Here is a 6000-nt window from a genome sequence, read left to right as displayed (position 1 = left end):
TGAGGTTGAATATGTTTCCATAGGCTTATTGGCACATATTCCTTCTTTTGAAAAATAACCTCTTCATATCCTGTGTTCGTTTTCTTATTTTGCTGGTTCTCTTTTTTGTATTGATTTCTAGAAGCTATTTGTTATTTTGCATATTAACTCTTTCCCATTGTGTATATATGTTGCATATAGTTTCTCCCCTTAGTTAATATTGTTTATGGTACCTGTCACTGTATAGAAATGTTTGGGTAGTTTATTTGTTTTGTAGTCAAATCTGTTTAATCTTTCCTGTTATAGTTTCTGGGTTTGGTTTTGTTTTTTTTTTTTTTTTTTGCGGTACGCGGGCCTCTCACTGTTGTGGCCTCTCCCGTCACGGAGCACAGGCTCCGGATGCGCAGGCTCAGCGGCCATGCCTCACGGGCCCAGCTGCTCTGCGGCATGTGGGATCTTCCCGGACCGGGGCACGAACCCGTGTCCCCTGCATCGGCAGGCGGACTCTCAACCACTGTGCCACCAGGGAAGCCCTAGTTTCTGGGGTTTTCATCATGATATTTCTAACTAGTTTTATTAAGATAACCAATACTGTAAAAGAGTTTCCTACATTTTCTTTTAGTATTTTATAGTTTTCTTTGTTTAGATTATTAATCCATCCGGAATTTTTTCTGGAATCTGGAATAAGATAGCATATTAGTTATGCTTAACTCATCAGAAGCCTGCTTTTTTCACTCAGATAACATTTCAATGTGTGTGTTCAGCAAGTAAATACCATAGAGTGACTATGTGATTCAGAGTGACTCAGAGATTCAGGCTCCCTCCATCCTGTGTTTCTACCCTCCTCTAGGTAAGGAGTCAGCAAATTACCACCCCCAGGACACGTAGACCCACTGCCTGTTTTTGTAAATAAAGCGTTATTGGAACACAACCATGTCCATTTGTTTACAAAGTGCTTATGACTATTTTAAAACAGCAGATAGTTATGACAGAGACCTCATGATCCACAAAACCTAAAATATTCACCATATGGCCCTTTATAGAAAAAGTTTGCTGACTCCTGCTCTGGAGTCTCAGAACCCTTCGTTTCCATATGGCAGATGGAGACTGAGAGATCATGCAGGAGGTTTTCCACTGTTCGGGACTGGAGGTGGAGCACAAAACTTTCACCTACATTACACTGGGCGCAGTTCAGTTGCATGGCCTCACCTCACTACATAGGAGGTTGAGAAATGTGAATTAGTTGTGCACCAGGGAGAAAAGAGAAACAGAGTTGTGGAATTATTAGCCATTCTCTGCCACAGTATGCCCTGCAATTATTGTTTCTTTTTTCCTCCCTACTTGTAATCAGAATAGGCTAGATTATACTGCAGAAACAAACAACCTCTACATCTCAGTGGTTTAAAACAACAAGGTTTATTTCTCACTCATACTCCTGTCCAGGAAGGGAAGGTCAGCAGGGGTGGCATTGCTCATTATCATCATGCACTGCAGTCCAATGGAGCAGCCACCGCCAGGCACCTTGCTGATTGTAGTGCTACAGGGGAAAATAGAACGTGGTGATACACACACTAGCTGTTAACTTCTGCCCAGAGCTGATTTCATTGGCTGAAGCAAGTTGCAGAGCTACCCTGTACTTCGGTATGCTGGGGACACACAATCCTACCAAATGCTTTGAAGAAAGCAGAGCTGGAATATTTGTAAACAGCTCTGATGAACACCACACTCACACACACAGAACATATTCAACTCCTCCCAAAGGGAGATCCCCTAGATTGTACCCAGTCCCTGCACCTAGTCAAAGTCAAGGATCTCTAGATGAAAGGCCTTCCAGTAGGTCTGGATAGCGGCCTGGAGCCCAGCGGTCAGTGGTCTGGAGCCTAGCAACTAAAAATCACTCTCTGTCTCCATACTTATTCAGATGCCAAAATTCTGATAAAGACAATTGACCATGGCCTAAAACTGGCTTCTGGGATCTGAGCTGCTTCCATGAATGTGAACCCTGCTCTGAATGGCCATGGCTAGAGAATCAGGACAATCTAGGAGATGGAAAATAGGAAATATGGCATTTTGCTGAAATCTTTCAAGGAAAAGGTCAGCCTCATTGCAGGATATGCATTGTTCCCCCATGCTTACAATTAAGCACATCAGATAAAGGGTGTAAGTGACAATATGGAGGAAAGCAGTAGACACAGATTAAAAATACCTATATGGAAATATTATAATATACAAACTAACATACTTTGTTCTTCTCTCAGAAAATGTCGACTCTTACAATTCTTGTTTGTTTGCTGAAGAAAAGACTCTCACTTTTCCATTTAGCTTAGAAAATAGTAAAATGAGATTCACAGATTATAATCATAGAGAATCATTTTGAAAAAGAGTCATGTTAGCATTTTATAGATAACCTTCTGATCAAAATTTCAAATAACGTAATTTTTCAAATAAATTCTCAATATCTGGTACTAGCACCAATACATATCTTTTTCATATTTTATTTCTTTGGATTTTTATATCTCCACATAATTATAGGAATGTAATTCATATATTTTAAAAATCACTTATGCTTGACTCATCAAAATACTGCTTTGTTAGTTATTTGATGTCCAAGAAATTTTTACATGCTTATTGAATAAACCCTCTCTCCGAGAAAGTTTTCACTTTTTTTTTCTAAGAGTAAATTAATTTGAACAGCAAAAGGTTTAAGTTTTATTTGAAACTCACTGTGTATAAACTTTTAAAAGTCTGATTTCTTTTGCTGGGTCCCTTAATAACCCTTGAAAGTTGTAATTATTTTCTTTAGTTACTTTTTAATTGTCTTTTCATGGACTAGGCCGCCACTCCATTCCCAGTAGAAAATTAGTTTTAGTCTAGTTTGTGGTACAGTGGCTACTAATATACACCCATTCTCCATTTATTTATTTTTAATCAAATTCAATGCTTTAATATTTTCACTCTCACTATACACACCAGTTATTCTTGTGGTTACTACCTACTTACTGGAAAATAGCCCTTAAAGGTAAAAGGCCATGTATGGGCTTCTGAAAACCCTTTCTTCCCTCTGGTCATATTCAGGTCTTGAAAGCTTTCTTCTTTCAGACTTTACTAAACAAATTAGATTTGGAGTCCTAGGAAGTAATGAAATGGTAGAAGAAAGGAATGAAGACTGAGTTCAATGTTCTTTCCAAAGCCCTTCCTAGGAAAACAATAATTTATTACTCATTTTTGAATTCTAATTATGAGGAGAAACTCCCCAAAACTTAAGTGAATTATTTTGCCAGAGGACCTAAAAAGTACATCAAATTCCAAGTCAAATTGTTACATGTTACCTTTCCATCTAAATTCAATAAGCAATATGATGTTTATCCTTTATATTTACATGTAATATGGCTTCTAGAAGCAGGTTTTCCTTTCTGTAGCATAGGAGGCCAGATTGTGTAGGTTCAAACCCTCCCTCTAACATTTCTCCTCTCCATGCCTCAGTTTCTTTATCTATAAAAAAAGTTCAAAAATACTACCTACCTGATTGGACTGTTTGAAGGATTAAATAAATTAATACTTATAAAGCACTTACAAATATTTTAAAATAAATTATATGATCCATACACCCATCCAGTGCAACAAGAACAGCCACCACAAGTCACAAAAGAAAATAGGTTCCTTGGCTTTCGGCTCCTTTATCCCTTATTAGGGCTGTGCTTTGTCCACAGGGGTACACTATGTTAGAACATTTGAACTTTACCAGAAAGGTGTTTGTATCTAATTTCAAATTATGAATTCCTAAACATCAGATGATATACCATTCTGCTATACACTCAGGGGCCCCTTAGAGTTTGGAGCGTGAGAGGCGTCAAGTAACTCCGGCCTGCGTATTTGCAGGGGGCTTTGACATCCAAGGAGCCGCTGAGAGACGGTTATTGGTATTGAGAAAAAGGGAGGTTAAGTCACCCTGAAAAAAACAAAACAAAACAAAACTGGAGAGCTGCCTGCATTTCACTCTACTGCCTCTGGAAGAGGTGTGTTATCTAAAGTGCTTCCATCATGAATAATGATTGAGAAACTGCCTTCACTCTCCCGACTACTGTACTCCCAGGCAGAAATCCATGGGCTGGTGCCCAGGGTGTCTATCTGGAACTTGGTTATCACACACGTTTAGAGCAACCCGTCCTCCAGCCTGAAAGGCAGCGAAAGGGAGGAGCCGGGATACTCCCGGTTAGCCGCGTTTCTAAGGTCAGACCCAACCAAACCCAGTACTTTTTCCGCGTCTGGTTCTTCAGGTCTTTTCGGAATCGGCTACCTTTGTTTACATTTTAAGCTTGGCTCAGCACCAGAAAGCATCAGTGCTTTCTAAAAATAGAAGCATCTTGCATTTGTAGACGGTGCTGGGGGGGAGCAAAGTTCATTCTCCTAGGTATGGGAGGATGCCTCTCCTGCAACACGTGCGGGGTGTGGCAAAACCTTTGAATAACAGGGGCAGTTTAAGTGAGGCGGGGGTTCGGGGAAAGGCGAGGAGGTTGGTGTGGGGCAAGCAAAGCGCGGAAGCTGTACGGGGATTCTTCTAGAAAGTGGGGTGGGAAAGGAGCTAGGGAGGGCGTGTGGAGGGAAGGGATCTGTGTCAGAACGTGCGTGTGAGCGGATACAAAACCCGAGAGAGGCGTGAGCAGCGCTGTGTATGCGAGCGGGAGCGAGGGGCGCCGGCTCGGGGTGTGTGCGCCTGGGTGAGTGACACCGAGGGGCGGGCTGGCCGGCCGGCCGGCGGGCGGGGGCAGCCTACGAGGGGCGGGAGTGTCCCTGCGTGGAGCGGGCCGACCCGGAGTTGTGTCAGTGAAGGAATCTAGCCCGGGGGCCGAACCGGCTGCGCCCTCCGCCGCGAGCGCCGGCTGCGCGGGGCGAGCTCCGGACGGCGCGCGGCCCAGGCAGCGGCTCCTGCTCCGCCCGCCCTCCGCGCCGCAGGGGCCGCCACCGCCGCCGCGCCTCCATCGGCGACCGCGCCCCCGATCCCTGTTCCCTGGCCCGGGACGGAGCGGACGGCGCTCGGCACAGAGGTAAGCCCGGGATCCCCGACCGCCGCCGCCGCCCGGGACCCCCTCCCCGGCAGCCCGCCAGCCCGCCAGCCCGCCGGGCCCGGGCCGGGACGCGGGGCTCGGGCGGACGCGGCGGGGCCTGCGCGGCCGGGACGGTGGCTGAGCCTGGGCCGCGCGATCCGCAGCCTGGGCCGCCCAGCCCCAGCCGCCTCTCGGGGCGCTGGGTGTGGCCCCCCGCTCGGCGCCGACGCGGGCTGGCCGCGCGGACCGGACGCGGAGGTCGCCGTCCTTCCTTTCTCGGGGCGGCGCGGGCGAGATAGCCGGCTGGCGGGAGGAGGCGCCGGGTGCGGCGCACATTCGCGCGCCCGGGGCGAGCGTGTGGCCGCCGCGCTCCGACGTGGACCCGCCCGCCCCGGATCTGAATCGGCCGCGGTCCCTCGCCTGACCTCCCCCGCGCGAGAGTCCCCTTCCACCCGCCCGGCGGACGGAGACCCACCCCCTCCCGCTCCAAGCCGCCTCCGCCGGCAGCGTCTCGCCCTCGATCGCCGCCCGGCCCGGGAGCCGCGGGTCCGGGGAAACCCGCGCCCCTTGGGCGCCAGGCGGGAGCAGGATGCGGCGACCCCCGGTGCCGGCAAAGTCGCCGCAGTTGCCCGCGGCGTGACAGGAGTAGATGCCGAGCGACCCGGCCGCGGGACGAAGCGGTCGCGCTGCCGCGTCTGGGCGGGCGGACCCGGAGTCGGCCGACAGCGGCCCGAGCCCAAGACAGCGGTGGTTCCGGAGATGCGATAGGGTCTTCCCGCTCTCTCCACACGCTCTACTTTTCCGAGTCTTGGAAGATCGGCCCCGCTCTCTCCCACTCTGTTCGGCGATTAATACTTACTGCAGACGTAGGAGGTGAAGGGCTGAGACTTTACCTGGACGGGGATGCGACTGAAACCTCCCATCTTCTCAACTGGAGGTTTCCACCTCTTGGGGGTTTGGTTTGTGTGTTTGTGAA

The 6000-nt window shown here is 48.4% G+C and overlaps 1 protein-coding gene across 4 annotated transcripts in view; it reads left to right on the top strand.

Annotated features, from left to right (window-relative positions):
• The first annotated feature begins 4646 nt into the window (after positions 1-4646).
• SPATS2L (spermatogenesis associated serine rich 2 like) overlaps positions 4647-6000 on the top strand; it is a 176684-nt gene continuing 175330 nt past the window's right edge. Inside the window, exon 1 of one of the 4 annotated variants that reach the window (XM_082630130.1) lies at positions 4647-4697. The gene's annotated coding sequence lies outside the window, so the exon portion shown is untranslated. Of the gene's footprint in view, positions 4698-4737; positions 5025-6000 lie in introns of those variants that run through there. The other 3 variants (XM_082630134.1, XM_082630131.1, XM_082630129.1) reach the window with 3 other exon arrangements.

Source organism: Mesoplodon mirus (genome assembly GCF_964341445.2).
Source record: "Mesoplodon mirus genome assembly, chromosome: 8".
NCBI classification, from domain to species: domain Eukaryota; kingdom Metazoa; phylum Chordata; class Mammalia; order Artiodactyla; family Ziphiidae; genus Mesoplodon; species Mesoplodon mirus.
Note: the sequence above shows the minus strand (reverse complement) of the source record. Positions and strands in the feature narration are given on the sequence as shown.